This window comes from Loxodonta africana, chromosome 4, assembly GCF_030014295.1.
Source record: "Loxodonta africana isolate mLoxAfr1 chromosome 4, mLoxAfr1.hap2, whole genome shotgun sequence".
In the NCBI taxonomy this organism is placed as follows: Eukaryota; Metazoa; Chordata; class Mammalia; order Proboscidea; family Elephantidae; genus Loxodonta; species Loxodonta africana.
The window spans coordinates 49,342,564-49,359,615 of record NC_087345.1 but is presented as its reverse complement, the minus strand read 5'-3'; positions in this window follow the sequence as shown (position 1 = coordinate 49,359,615).

The following is a 17,052-nucleotide window of genomic DNA, read 5'->3' as shown; positions in this document are numbered from 1 at the left end:
AGAAGGAAATTAAACAATAGAATGGTTTGAGAAAATATTCTGCACTTACATTTGGGATAAGCAATTTATAATGACTTCATTACTTCTGGAGACTGTCGGCCTAATTTTTAGATATTATAATACATTATAATGTGTGTATTTTTGACGATTTCCAATTTTCCTAGATTCATACTTCGTACATTCCAGGTTCCGATTATTAATGGATGTTTGCAGTTGTTTCTTCTCATTTTGAGCTGTGCCACATCAGCGAATGAAGGTCCCGAAAGCTTTATTCCATCCACGTCATTAAGGTCGACTCTACTTTGAGGAGGCAGCTCTTCCCCAGTCATCTTTTGAGTGCCTTCCAACCTGGGGGGCTCATCTTCCAGAGCTATATCAGACAATGTTCCATTGCTATCCATAAGGTTTTCACTGGCTAATGCTTTTCAGAAGTAGACTGCCGGGTCCTTTTTCCTAGTCTGTCTTAGTCTGGAAGCTCAGCTGAAACCTGTCCTCCATGGGTGACCCTGCTGGTATCTGAGTACTGGTGGCATAGCTTCCAGCTTCACAGCAGCACGCTGTAGTCTGAAATTGCTCGAACATGCAATCAAGATGCATTAATAATTACTGGTGCTTAGAATGTGAAAGTTGGAAACGAAGAAGGATCAGTAGTTGGAAAATATGGCCTTGGTGATAGAAAGATAGAATTTTGCAAGACCAACGACTTCTTCATTGCAAATACCTTCTTTCACCAACATAAACACCAACTACACACATGGACCTTGCCAGATGGAACACACAGAAATCAAATTGACTACATCTGTGGAACGAGATGATGGAAAAGCTCAATATCATCAGCCAGAACAAGGCTGGGGGCCAACTGTGGAACACACCATCAATTGCTCATATGCAAGTTCAAGGTGAAACTGAAGAAAATCAGAGCAAGTCCACGAGAGCCAAAGTATGACCTTGAGTATCTCCCACCTGAATTTAGAGACCATCTGAAGAATAGATTTGACTCATTGAACACTAGTGACTAAAGACCAGACAAGTTGTGGAATAACATCAAGGACATCATCCATGAAGAAAGCAAGACATCATTGAAAAGAAAGAAAAGACCAAGATGGATGTCAGAGGAGACTCTGAAACTTGCTCTCAAACATTGAGCAGCTAAAGCAAAAGGAAGAACTGATGAAGTAAAAGAACTGAACAGAAGATTTCAAAGGGTGTCTAGAGAAGACAAAGTAAAGTATTATAATAACATGTGCAAAGAGCTGTAGATGGGAAATCAAAAGGAAAGAACAAGCTCTGCGTTTCTCAAGCTGAAAGAATTGAAGAAAAAATTCAAGCCCCGAGTTGCAAAGGTGAAGGATTCCATGGGGAAAATATTAAACAACTCAGGAAGCATCAAAGGAAGATGGAAATAATACACAGAGTCATTATACCAAAAATAATTAGTCGATATTCAACCATTTCAAGAGGTGGCATATGATCAGGAACCGATGGTACTGAAGGAAGAAGTCCAAGCTGCTCTGAAGGCATTGGCGAAAAACAAGGGTCCAGGAATTGATGGAATATCAATTGAGATGTTTCAACAAACAGATGTAGTGATGGAGGTGCTCACTCGTCTATGCCAAGAAATATGGAAGACAGCTTCCTGGCCAACTGACTAGAAGAGATCCATATTTATGCCTATTCCCAAGAAAGGTGATCCAACCGAATGTGGAAAGTATAGAACAATATCATTAATACCGCATGCAAGCAAAATTTTGCTGAAGATCATTCAAAAATGTCTCCAGCAGTATATCGACAGGGAACTAGCAGAAATTCAGGCCGGTTTCAGAAGAGGACGTGGAACCAGAGATATCACTGCTGATGTCAGATGGATCCTGGCTGAAAGCGGAGAATACCAGAAGGATGCTTACCTGTGTTTTATTGACTATGCAAGGCATTCAACTGTGTGGATCATAACAAATTATGGATAACATTGTGAAGAATGGGAATTCCAGAACACTTATTGTGCTCATGAGAAACCTTTACATAGATCAAGAGACAGTTGTTCGGACAGAACAAGGGAATACTGATTGGTTTAAAGTCAGGAAAGGTGTATATCAGGGTTGTATTCTTTCACCATAGCTATTCAATCTGTATACTGAGTAAATAACCCAAGAAGCTGGACTATATGAAGAAGAACAGGGCATCAGGATTGGAGGGAGACTCATTAACAACTTGCATTATGCAGATGACACAGCCTAGCTTGCTGAAAGTGAAGAGGATTTGAAGCACTTGCTAATAAAGATCAAAGACCACAGCCTTCAATTTGGATTCCTTATGTTCCTCAACATAAGGAAAACAAAAATCCTCACAACTGGACCAGTGAGCAACATCATGATGAAAGGAGAAAAGATTGAAGTTGTCAAGGATTTCGTTTTACTTGGATCCACAATCAACAGCCATGGAAGCAGCAGTCAAGAAATCAAAAGATGCATTGCATTGGGTAAATCTGCTGCAAAAGGCCTCTTTAAAGTTTTGAAAAGCAAAGATGTCACCTTGAAGACTAAGGTGCGCCTGATCCAAGCCATGGTATTTTCAATTGCATCATATACATGTGAAAGCTGGACGATGAATAAGGAAGACCGAAGAATTGACACCTTTGAATTGTGGTGTTGGCAAAGAATATTGAATATACCATGGACTGCCAAAAGAACGAACAAATCTGTCTTGGAAGAAGTACAACCAGAATGCTCCTTAGAAACAAGGATGGCGAGACTGTGTCTTACATACTTTGGACGTGTTGTCAGGAGGGATCAGTCCCTGGGGAAGGACATCATGCATGGCAGAGTACAGGGTCAGCAGAAAAGAGGAAGACCCTCAACGAGGTGGATTTACACAATGGCTGCAACAATGAGCTCAAGCATAGCAACGATTGTAAGGATGGCTCAACCACGCGGTGTTTCGTTCTTTTGTGCTTAGGGTCGCTGTGAGTCGGAACCGACTCGAGGGCATCTAACAACAACAACAATGTGTGTATCTCATTGTTAAGATGAGAGTAAAAGATATTTTGTCTTTAGGTATATTACATGTGATTCTGATTAAAAAAAAACTAATTTGATATGAGTTGAAAAAAATAGCCCTATAAATAATCATCATAGGAAATAATTCTTGATTTAAATACATCTTCAATACTGACTGAATCTTAAGAATTCACTTTAATTATAATATTTTATGGTTAACGTATAAATCCATTAAATAAATCCATTCCCTCCCCTCCATACATTTTATCCCCATTATAGTCATCGACATAGGTAGCATTTTTATGTTAATCTTGCAATGATTTATTTTACCACCAATAATTTTTAACGTTCAAAATAATTCATTTTTATGACAAAATATTTTCCCACTGCCGTGCAATTAAGATTTTCTGATAAAAAAACAAAGACCAAAATTGTTTTGGTTTAAGTGAATGCCAACTCCACTTCAAATAAAGCAGCAATTCCCAAGATGACTGGTTTGACCACAGGTTTTTTAAGCTGACTCAGCTGCATTACTAAAAACCCTGACCTTGCAGCAAGATCAAGGAAACCACTGCGGGGAGCCAGCTCTAGTGCTTTTTCAGCATTAGCGAATGTCACCAAAATTAGAAAGCTATGTAGAGGCCTGAAAGACCTGAGCCCATTAAATTCCTAAATCTACTGAATTTTTTGCAGCATTTTTATTTTCACATACAAAAGGTGTAATGTAAATTTTAGTGTAACTGTATTTTTTTTTTTTTAGTATGTATATGTAGGTAAATATATATGCCTTCCTTGGTGGTTCCTCTTGAGTTTACCATTGTGGTTCCCATATTCGTTGTAAGGCTGGAGCATAACTTACCAGAAAGCAACAAGAAGGCCAGAGGAGCTTCCTCAAGGTGGGGCTCATTAGCTTTCTTGCATAGTGTGTATAAGGCATCATTTAGGGAGTTAACGCCTTTCCCAACCTACTTTAGGGAGGTAGTCCATCATTTATTTAGTCATGGGATCCAACACTTGTCTGATTTCAATATCCTACTCAAGATTAGAATATCCACTCTGCTGATACATGACTATATGGTACATGGTCCCAGCTACCAAATCTAATGTGGAAATACACGGGAATAAACAGACATTGACAATATATAATGATAAATCCTATGGGGGGTAAGAGGTGGAATAAATAGACAAGGATTGTCAGATTGGTGAAGTAAAAATGTTCAAGATGTATTCTCTGAACTTACTTTTGATAAATGAATAGTGATTTGGTATGGAAACAAGAATTATATACATATATATATATATTCCTAGCAGGAAAATCTATAAGCAATGATAGAAAGAGCTGGATATAAATGGCATGTATGAGAGGTTGGGAATAGTATTCCTGAATTACAAACAGCAAATTTGTAGAGTCAAGATGTAAGACAAGTTAAGAAAGAAGATGACTCATCTTAAACGGACTTGAACGTTATGCCGAATTTAAATTGATTCTGTAGATGATGGGGTTTCATTAAAAAATTTTGGAAAGGGTGAAACTAGAGGTAAAAACACTAGCCACAAAATAGCAATAGTTCTAGAAAGAGAAGCACAAGGCAGACAAAAAGGTATAAAATGGGGATGAGAAAAAAAAAAATATATATATATAAATTTTGGATATTATTTAAACAATTGCATGAAAAAGATAGGGGAAAGAAGAGTCCATAATGATTTCTCAAGTTCCTGGCTTGTGACACAAGGTAAATGGTTATGACATTTATTCATATAAAAAATAATAGTAATAGGAATGTGGACAGTAATTTTTATAGATTGAATTGTGTTCCTTCAAAATATGTGTTGGAATCCCAGCCTTTATACCTGTGGATGTAATCCCCTCTGGGAATAAGGTGTCCTTTGTTATGTCACTGAGGACATATCAGTGTAGGGTATATCCTAAAGTAATCACTTCTGAGTTATAAAAAGAACAGTAGAGACACAAAGAAGCACAAAGGAGGGGAAGTTAAAGGCCAGATGAAGATCTCCAAGGAACTGAGAAACACCAGAGCTATAGAAAGTGAGACAAACATCTTCCCCTAGAGCTGACAGAGAGAGGGCCTTCACCTAGAGCTGGAGCCCTAAATTTAGATTGCTATTCTTCTACGCTGTAAGAAAATAATTTCCTATTCTTTAAAGCCATATACTTGTAGTATTTCTGTTATAGCAGCTCTAAGAAACTAAGGCAGTAATTATAACATACTACAATATGTAACAATAATTTGAAGAAAAAGTCGGTGTATTTAATTCTGAATGTGTTACATCTGAGGTATTCGATGGGTTTGGTGAAGATCCCAAAAGAAATTTAGACATAAAACATTGGTTCTCGGCAGAAAGAGAAACTGATTTAAGATTTCAAATTGTAATGTTTAGTTAATAGTATTTAGAATATGTAATAACATCACAGGCTCAAATTCACTAATAATGAATCATATCAAAAAATGTTCTTATATATGACAAAATTATAAATCTTAAAAAAAAATTATAAATCTTACATATCATAAAATGCATACAAAGCATGTGAAAATCAAATCCGAATGAACACTACAATCAGTTTTACAATGTAATCCCTCTGAATTTATTGTGTATCTAACCCTTGATGTCTCAAACCGATCCTTCCTTAATACAGGAAAATCAAAAATACTTAGTGAATCATTTAAATGCTTCCTGAACTTATAGTAAGTTGTGTAGTTGCATATAGAATGTATCTGCCTTATGACACTCAAAGGAGCCCTGGTGGCTCAGTGACTAAAGCAATCAACTGCTAACCAAAAGGTCCACCGTTTGAAACCATCAGCAGCTCCGTGGGAGAAAGATGTGGCAGTCTACAGTCTACTTCCATAGAGATTTACAGCCTTGGAAACCTTGTAGGGTTGCTATAAGTCAGAATGGACTCAATGTCAATGAGTTTTAATGACACTGAAGCAAGCATGACTGTTTCCAGATGCCATGAAGAGAAAAGATGTTGTTGGCAGGGAGATCAGTTAAGGGGCTATTATGATTGTCCTAATAAATAGCATTAGGGTAATAATGCAGTGACAAGGGTGTTGAGAAGGGAGCTCAGACTAAAAGGCATTTTTAAGGTTAAAAAGAAAGGAGTCTGAAACCAATTGAATTTGATAATAATTAATAACTACTTTTAATTTAATATCCCATATCTGTTAATCACTATCCTAAGCACTTTAAGTGTATTGAGTAATTTAGTCCTCATTACACCCTGTGTGATAAATACCATTATTACTTCCATCTTGTAGATGAGAAAACTGAGGCATGGGGAGGAACCAAACTAAAGCCAGAATTTACGCAATAGTGGACACTGTACAAACACCGGTGGCCTTGGTTCAAACCATGCTATATTCCACTACACTAAACTAAACTTTAATATATACCCCTACCTTCCATGAGAAAACCCTGGTGGCATAGTGATTAAGAGCTGTCTATGGCTGCTAACCAAAAGGTCAGCAGTTCAAATCTACCAGGCGCTCCTTGGAAATGCTATGAGGCAGTTCTACTTTCTCCTATAGGGTCGCTATGAGTCAAAATGTTCCATGGTCAATGAAGAAGCATCATATGTATTGATGATTCTAACATTATCATAAATGAAAAGGCTTAATTCATTCACAAACCCAAAATAGTAAACCTACACAGGACCAGCCCAGAGGTATGTTTTTTGTTCTGTGCTGTAAATGTAAGCTTCATAAAGACAGAATGGGATTCATGTAATGTTATGCTACTGCTGTATCCACAGCACCTAGAACAGTATTTGGCACTTAGTAGGCACTGGGTAAATATTTTTTTAATTAGTAAATGATTAAGCAAAGTAATGAGACATCAACAATCCAAAATATAGGAGAATAGTCTATTTTAACTAGAGAATATATGCTGGCAAAACCAAGAATTTCTCTGTAATAGATTACTGCATGAGTAATTCGCTTAATATTAAGAAAAAAAAATTTAAGATGTGCCTAAATAGTGATGAAAAACACCAGTTTATCATTTCAATACATGAGCATAATTTCCAACCTCTTTTTAAAAATAACATTTCTTGATTACATTAGTATTTCTGTTATGACAGCACTAGATGACTAAGACACATGCATATGAGGCGATTGAAAATAGCTTGGCTTGGATCAGGTGTACCTTAGTCCTCAAAGTGACATCTTTGCTTTTTGAACACTTTAAAGATGTTTTTTGTAGCAAATTTGTCCAGTGCAATACACTGATTTTTTCACTGCTGCTTCCAGGGGCATTGTTTGTGGATCCAAGTAAAATGAAATCCTTGACAATTTCAATCTTTTCTCAGTTTATCACAATGTTGCTTATTGGTTCAGTTATGAGGATTTTTGTTTTCTTTAAATTGAGGTGTAATCCATACTGAAGGCTGTATGTCTTCACCAGCGAGTGCTTCAAGTCCTGTTTGCTTTTTCAGCAAGCAAAGTTGTGTCATCTGCATATCAGAGGTTGCTAATGAGTCTTTTCTCCAATCCCGATGCTCCATTCTTCTTCATAGAGCCCACCTTCTTGGATTATTTGCTCGGCATATAATTTGAATAAATATGGTGAAAGGACATAGCCCTGATGCACACATTTCCTGAACTTAAACCACCCAATATCCCCTTGTTCTGTTCAAATGACTGTCTCTTGGTCTATGTACAGGTTCCACATGAGTATAATTAAGTGTTCTGGAATTTCTATTCTTTGCAATGTTATCCATAGCTTGTTATGATCAATACAGCCCATTGCCTTTGCATAGTCAAAAAAAACACAGGTAAACATCTGTCATGGATTGAATTATGTCCCCCCAAAATGTGTGTATCAATCTTGCTGGGACATGATTCTAGTATTGTGTGGTTGTCCTCCACTTTGTGATTATAATTTTATGTTAGAGAAGATTAGGGTGGGATTGTAACACACTTATCCAGGTCATGTTCCTGATCCAGTGTAAAGGGAGTTTCCCTGGGGTGTAGCCTGTACCACCTTTTATGTCTCAAAAGATAAAAATGAAAGGGAAGCAAGCAGAGAGTTGGGGACCTCATACCACCAAGAAAGCAGCACCTGGAGCAGAGCGCATCCTTTGGACCTGGGGTCCCTGTGCCTGAGAAGCTCCTTGGCAAGGGGAAGTTTGATGACAAGGAATCTTCCTCCAGAGCTGACAGAGAGAAAGCCTTCCCCTGGAGCTGATGCCCTGAATTTGGACTTTTAGCCTACTTTACCGTGAGGAAATAATTTTCTGTTTGTTAAAGCCATCCACTTGTGGTATTTGTATTATAACGGCACTAGGTGAATAAGACAACTTCTTTCTGGTATTCTCTGCTTTTAGCTAGGATCCATCTAACATCAGCAATGATATCCATCATCCAACATCCTCCTCTGAATCCAGCTAGAATTTCTGGCAGTTCCTTGTCGATGTACTGCTGCAACCGTTTTTGCATGATCTTCAGCAAAATTTTATTTGTGTGTGATATTAGTGATTTTGTTCGATAATTTCGGCATTCTGTTACGGATCTTTTCCAGTTGGTTGACCAGATAGCTGTCTTGTGAATTTTTTGGTATAAACAAGTAAGTACTTCTAGTGTTGCATCCTTTTGTTAAAATATCTCAATTGGTATTCAGTCATTTCCTGGAGTCTTGTTTTCACCAATGCTTTCAGTGCAGCTTGGACTTCTTCCTTTAATGCAAATCAATACTATCTACACTTTATGTGTGATTGAATTTCAATAAAAATTTAAACATACTATGTATATTATTTTATTATCTTCTTTCTTAACAGTGCATCATATGAATTTCCCCATGTTATTAAATATTATTTAAAAACTCTGAGTTCTGGGATGCATGAATTTCATTCTCTGAAAATACAACAATGAATCCGATGTTTGTCATTCCTAGTATTAAAATTCTACACATTTTTATGAGTAAGCCTTGTGCAGACACTTGTACATATAAGTACTTGTACACTTCTCTAAATATATGTAAGAATAAGTTTCTAGATTTGGAATCTGTCATTATTATTTAGTTGTAATGACTATGAACTCAGTCATTAAAGTTTAGATTTTAATGGCTTGTAGAATTGCCTGTTCCCCTGAAATGTTCTTTAATATATTTTCCTTTAATCAATAAAAAAATTACAGCTATATTACTACAACTTGGGGTAATGGACATTACTATTTAAAGTTAAATAAATAGAAGTTAAGCATTACAATTAGGGGTTATATAACTGTTCATCTATATTTATTTTAATCATTTATTGTTAAATTAATTTAGGTCTAATTTTTGAGCCAGAATCAAGTTTTACAGCTATAAAACCAAACCAAACCCATTGCCATCGAGTTGATTCCAACTCATAGCTACCCTAAAGGACAGAGTAGAACTGCCCCATAGAGTTTCCAAGGAACACCTGATGGATTTGAACTACTGACCTTTTGGTTAGCAGCCGTAGCACTTAACAACTACACTACCAGTGTTTCCTTTACAGCTATATAGGCGTGCAAAATCAAATCTATGAAAAGCCTGAAAGCTGCCCAGATAGATAGCAGAGATGGCAATATTTAAGAGGGACTACTAGAATAATGACATTTTTAATTCTCATGTAAAATTCAGTAGGATATTAATATCTTAAAGTTCTTTCAATTTACAAGTAACGCTTTTATTCACATTTTTTACCTTAGAAATCTTGATGACATCGGACAATACTTTTTATCTCAAGAAATATAGTTCTTCCTACAAGTACATGAGCTTCTACAGTTGAAGCACAAAGCAGTCATATTTTTGCATGGCAGGAAAATTAAAGCTTGCTCTCTAACACGCAACTGATAGCTAAAGTATTATCTTCTATTCTGTTTTCCTAGTTTCTTATATCTTCAGTGTGAAGCATTTGGACAACTTCTTATGTATATAATTTAGTAGTGACCCATAAGTCATCTACCACTAAACACTTTAATCAGATATGTACGTGACTTGGTGTGAATCAGTAATCCTTAGATGATAGTCAGGAGTAAAATGGCCTTTTGAAAAATTTTTTATAGTGAAACTCTGAGGATTAACAGCATTTTGTAGAAAGAAGTGAAAAGGAGAAAAATAAATACTTTAAAAAAATACGTAAAATTCTGACCAAATTCAGCCAAATGAAACAAATCACTTTAAAGTAAATAGAAACAAGAAACGCATCACCAATTTATATATTCTGGTACACTATCCTTTAAATACTATATTATTGGAGGATTCTAAAGATTTTTCCAAAGTGTGCTCTGAGATTGTTAAAGGAGAGGTATAAATATAATGCATTAAAACAAACCAACAAACAAAAAACTAGGGAGGGGTTACATGAAGTTTTGCAGCCAGATAATTTGGGGAAAGCTAGTTAAACAAAATTATCCTTTTAATTGGTTTTGGTTGTGTAGTTTATGTTTATTCTCAGAGTAATTATTATTATACTAATGGATATTATAAATTCTTAGGAGATTTGTATCAGTTATCTCTTGCTGCATAACAAACTACTCCAAAATTTTGAATTTATGGAGCCAGCTGGGAACTGGATGGTCTAATCCTCAGATGGGACACCTTGCTCTCTTGTCCTCCAACATGCTAGCCTGAATTTATTATCCTAGCAGAGGCAGGATACCAAAAGATGGAGTGGGAGTATGCAAAGCCTTTTGGGACCTATGAGTGAATAGGTATGCTATTTCCCAAGGCAAGTCCACAGTTCAACCTAGATTCCAAGCGTAGGGAAACAGATTCCACCTCCTGATAAGAATACACCTTAATAGGAGTTACAGTACTAAGGACATACATACAGAGAGCAGTAGAGTATTGGGCCCACTTTTGTGTCATCAATTAACCATAGAGTTTGACCAGACTATAAGGTTTGTTTGTTTCCTGAGAAAGGTACTAAAACCTAATGACTAATAAAAAAGACTTGAGGTTCAATTTCTGGCCCTGTAACTTCTTAGCTGTATGACCTTGTGTCTCTGATTCCACAACACTGAAATGGAGATAATAATGATACCTTCTTCAAAGCATTAGTATGGGAATTAATGAAGTAATGCCTTAGTTATCTAGTGCTACCTTAACAAAAATATTTCAAGTGGGTGGCTTTAAGGAACAGAAATTTGTTTCCTCACAGATTAAAATATTTCAAGTGGGTGGCTTTAAGGAACAGAAATTTGTTTCCTCACAGATTAGAAAGCTAGAAATCTGAATTCAGGGTGCGGGCTCTAGAAGTCTGTCTGCTGTGGCGGAAGGTCCTTTCTTATCTCTTTTCAAGTTTTATTCCTAGGTTCCTTGGCAATCAGATGGCATGTATCTTCTCTTTGCGCTTGCTTGCTTGCTTTCCTTGCTTAATCTGCTCTTTTATATGTCAAAAGAGATTGATTTAAGACACACCCTATACTAATACTGCCTCATTAACATAACAAAGAAACCTCATTCCCAAATGGGATTATAACCACAGATTTAGGGGTTAGGATTTATAACACCATATATTTTTTTGACGACACAATTCAATCCATAACAGGTACTATATGTAACTCAATCAGGACAGTAAAGGAATGTTGTAATAAGCGCTATATAAGTTTAAGCTATTGTTATTTTTAGTAATTTATTTGATAATTTATCCTCATTTCAGGTAAATTGTCCATCCAGTCTTGTACTCTTTTTGGAATTGTTAAAAATTAAGAAAGAAAGGGGGAGGGGATAGGGAGGGAGGGAAAAAGGGATGGAGGCAGGGAGGCAGGGAGGCAGAAAGAAATCCTAACATTTTATTGACAGCCAGGCAATCTTCTAAACGTTTTATATGTATTGATTGATTTAATCATTACAACAACCCCTATGAGACAAAAACTATTATTGTCATCAGTTGAGAGATGCAAATAAGAGAGCTTCAAATGGTTTAAATAATTTTCTTAAGAATAAAAAAACAGATGCTGTCATATGGATTTCAACTCGTGGGGAGCTCGATGGCTGATTTTTCAGAAGTAGATCACTAGGCCTTTCTTCTGAGGTGCTTCTAGGTAGACTCAAATCTCCAACTTTTCAGATAGTAGCCTAGCAACTTGCACCACCTAGGGATTCCTGCCCCAGGATACATCCCTAGTAAATGCCTGAGCTAAGAATTGAAGCTGGTAGTAGAGCTTCTGAGCCTGTGGCCTTAATTACTACAATGAAGCTTGAGAGAACTCAATGCCTTGTTTTTTCTGGGTCTCGCAAGTTTTCCATCTTTGACAGGGTGCAGTCTTACAAATATTTTCGTTTCCCTTTTCTGACAGGTTTTCTGCTTACGCAGGTTCTGGCTTTCATAGGTTTTACCGTATATTGCATGGCCTCTAAATTGCTTTGGATTATATAACTTCCATTTTTTTCCATCAAAATTGAATTCTATTAATGTCATTGCCTCTGACAATCTCTTCCTTCAATATCTTTATCTTTGCAGAGAAGAGAGAAAACACAAGCATTGTAGCTTGGAAGAATCAATGGGAAAGTCCAGAATGGTGAGAAATGTGGGAGAAAGGAACACAGGGATTGGTCAACCGTTGCAATGAACACCTACACTGTTTTAGGGATTGTAAGTACAGGGGAAAAGACTAAGACTGAGAAGTCTGCCGCTCATGTGGAGTTTGCAATCATTCCAGAGGAGTCTCAGGATAAATAATAACAAAATTAAGAATCAATACAAGTTAAATGAGAAATGATGAATACATAAAGCAGGGTAATGAAATGGGGCATGGACCAGAGAATACTATTTTAGAGACTGTGCCAGGGAAGCCCTCTCTAAGGAAGCAGCATTTGCATTAAGATCTGAGTGTAGCAAAAAGGTGCATTACAGGCAGAAGGAACAGAAATGAGATGAACAGTGGCCTGTTCAACTAGACTAATGTAGACAGAACGCAGTGAGCAAGAAGGAAAGAAGAAGGAGATGAGGTTATGGAAGAAGACAGAGGTTAGATCTTGGAGAAACTTGTGGGTCAAGGTAAGGAATTTGGAGCTTATTCCAATTGAAATAGAAAGCCAGTGAAAAAATTTAAACGGAAAATTGATTCAATTTATGTATTGTCCTAGGGTAAAATCAACACAAAGTTGTAATAAAGTAAAAGTTACTAAGCCTTAATAAAAACAGACGAGTGGAAAATGTATGGGTATTTTGTGCTCTCTTTATGATTTGTTTATGTGATAAGTCCCCTAAAAGATGTTTTCCAAAACTGCTTTAGCCATTGTCTTTATACCTCAGGGCCCAGTTGATGTGTCCTTCTGAGTTCTTTGAGTTTTTGTGAGTCCAGCTCCCGCTGTGTCGTATTCTTTTATACTCAAGGACAGGAAATAATGGCTCCAATTTTAATCTCCTTTTTAAGTCAGTATTTAAAAAAATATTTTGTGTCATGGAACTCTTTGAGACAACCTTGAATGCCCCCCTGTGGCAGAAATGCATTTCAGTGTGGACAGCTATGTGGAATTGGGTTTATCTGTTTTTGTGGTTGGGAGAAGAAAGCTTCTTATTGAAAAAGATCAAGTCTCCACGTACATAAAATAGAACACATCTTCTGCAGTGTTAGACTCACAATTGCTATTCAAAATATCAATAAAACCTGAACTTAATTTCTTTATAGTTTTTTCTTTTTGCTTAAAAATACACTTCAAACATCATTTAATCTTAATAATTTAAAAATAACAAGAAAGAAGTGTAGTAAATATATAAATTATTCTTGAGGAGACTTTTATTAGCAAACAATATATATTCTTATGACTAGAGTCTTTTTTTAAAAGATCAGATTCTTAGTGTCGAATTAATAATAGACTAGAGCAATTAGAATAAAAATTAAAATCCTATACTCCTGAGTATTTTATTAAACCTCCTCAGCTCCTTAAGTAAATTTTAGTTTTGTCCTTGCTGATCAGCATGCAAGCAGGAGTTATTGGAACACAAAATGAAGGACTGTCCTCTGGGCCTCCAGGGTCCCTCCAAGCTGGTACAGAAATTGAATGTGGCAGAAGCAAACTACATTTGCTTTCAGTTAATTTTCTTGTAGAGGTCTAGCCTAAAGGGACATTTAGAGGTGTGCAGCAATGTTTCATTTGAATGCTAAGGAGAAGTTAAATGATTTGCCCAAGGTCATCAATTGTCACTACAAGAACTGAGAACAAAAATTTCAGCTCTTACATTGCTCTTGAATTCAGTAGATCAGTGATTTATATCATTCAGCTGTGAAACTGTATGAATAGGGTAACAAAACCTTCTGAGGAGCAACTGAATGTTTCCCTTTTCACTCAACTGTTTTCATGCAGATTTTGTTATGCTAGACAGTGGGGTATACTGGAGAGAGCACAGGAAGGTTAACGTAAGTAATGACAAGGCCTCTGTTATAGTCTCAGAGACAATACTTACTACCTCTTCCCGTTACCATCGCCATAGAACATACTACCTCAACACTTAGTAGCTGAAAACAACAACGAGCATTGAATTATTATCACTCACAGTGCTAGAGTGATTGGGCTCTCACTTGGGCTATCATACAGTTGCTGTCGTAGAGCCAGTTGTGAAGGACACATCAAAGGCTTCATCCCTCACATGTCTGGTGGTTGATGCTAGCTGTTGGCCAAAACACCTCTTTCCAAGAGGCTTTGACTTCCTCACATCACGGTGGCCATGTTCGAAGAGCAAGCACCTAACCTCAGAAATCACATAGCATCAATTCCATTACAGCCACATGTCCGCTCAGATCCAACTGGAGGAAAGATAAACCCTTCCACCTTTCAATGCGAGGACTGTTGGCGTCACATTGTCAGAAAAGCATATACAATAGGACATTTTGTTATACAATCATCTTGGAAAATATAATCTGCCATACCAGCTATGCTATTGATCAAGTTTCTGAATCCCTCTGTGCTTCCATTTCCCCACCTATAAATGGAAATATTAACTGATTGATTTACTTCCCACTGTTGTTATGAAAGTAAGGCATTATGCCATATCTGAAAAGACAATAAATTTTCAAATACTATGATGGTTAAGATTGTGTGTCAACTTGGCTGGGCCATGATTCTCAGTGTTTTGGCAGTTGTATAATGTTGTGATCACTTTCCTGTTGAAATTTGATATGTGATCATCCCCATGACGGAATCTGCTGAGTGGTACTGGCAGGGGTGGGCCCTGTGGTGGCTCACCGCCCCCTCACCCTTCATCTCTCCACCTTCCACTGCCTACTTCCTTCCTGCTTACCTTGCAAAGGTTGTTGGCTTGTTCTGGATCCAGCAGCTGTGTCTTGTCTGACCTCTGGTTCTTGGGACTTGAGCTAGCAGCTTACCTGTCCATCTTGGGATTCACCAAACTTCACGGCCTGTGAGCAAGAGTTCTGCTCCCCATCCTGCCTATCTCGAGTTCTCCAGCCCCTGCAACTAAGTGACTCAGGAGAAACCTTACAGTCTTGCCTGCCGACCTTGGGGATTCCTCAATTGTCAACATGTGAGCAGGATCTCTGGTCCCCAACCTGCTCATCTTGGGTTCATTAGCTTCTGCGGCTCCATGAATTGGGAAAGGACACTATCCTGATCCAAGGTCTTGGGATGTTCCAACCCCTACAGTCTCATGAACTGTTTCCTTAATATAAATCTCTCTATATATATTTATGGAAAACCTGGTGACACAGTAGTTAAGTGCTATGGCTGCTAACCAGGAGGTTGGCAGTTCAAATCTGCCAGACACTCCTTGGAAACTCTATGGGGCAGTTCTACTCTGTCCTATAGGGTCGCTATGAGTCAGAATCAACTCGACGGCAGTGGGTTTGATTTTTGGTTTTGGTTTATATATATTTGTATACATTACTGGTTTTGCTTCTTTAGAGAACCCAGCCTAAGACAAATAGAATATAAGTAAAAGTTGTTAGATATAAAAATTCTCTAACTAAAGTGGCCAGAGAGCAAGAGGAATCTATGAGATCTTAGACTTTACCGTAAGCAGAGAAGTTTCAATCTGGAGGCACTTGTGTCAGATGTTGAGAATGATGGGGCCCATATAGATTCCCAGGAAACAAAAGATCAGAATGAAAATCATTTGAGAAGAATGTGTCAGATGTAAACAATTTGTTTGTGAAGGGGGTAGGAAATGTGTTCATGACTACAATCATGTATAACCAAACTAGGTGGCACGTCTCAGGTAGGTGGTAAGCCACTCCTTCCTTGCCAAGTGGTTGACCTTTACATTTCAAAGGACTTCAATCTGAAGCTGACCTTATGTACGGTCATTAACCAACACCTTTCCTTTGTTCTCTGTGTATATAGACCCCTCTTTCTTCTTGAATGGTGAAGTGCTTTGTATTTTTACCTAAGGCTGCCCAGCTTGAGCTGTATTATTCCTCAATAAAACTCCTTTCCTTTCATTCCTAACAGAGTGTGAGAATATCTTCTTTGACACTACTTATCTAGCATTATTTATTTTCTAGCCCACCAATAAATCGTCCATATGGGATATGCAATGGAATTTAGTCAATGTTAAAAAGAATCAAGCCTGATAAAGATGAAGCCAATAATTCTTCACATGTACAAATCTGAAAATAAATTGTCACAGGAATGGAAATGCTTTATTCATGATAAGCAAATGACTAAGTGTGTGCATGATTGCCAAAATATGGGGAATGTTTAATTTTAATATTTCTAATGAGCTGCTTGTTGCTTTTGTATATAACTTTTTTATACCTCAGTTTTCTTCATCAATAAAATTAAAATACAAAGTACTTTGTCATAACTTAGGTTAGGTTATTGGTTAAATAATCCATTATAGTATATTTAAGATAATACCAACATGAAATAGTAAATATAATCTGATATAGGAATGCAGTTGAAATTTGATTCTGAGTCTAGTCTGATCAGGTCACTTGGAAAGCATGAAATAATGATCAAATTTTCCCCCTGAACATTCTATTCATTTAAAGACCCCTGGTAGTGCAGTGGTTAAGAGCTCAGCTGCTGATCAAAAGGTTGGCAGTTCAAATCCATCAGCTGCTTCTTGAAAACCCTATGGAGCAGTTCTACTCTGTACTATAGGGTTGCT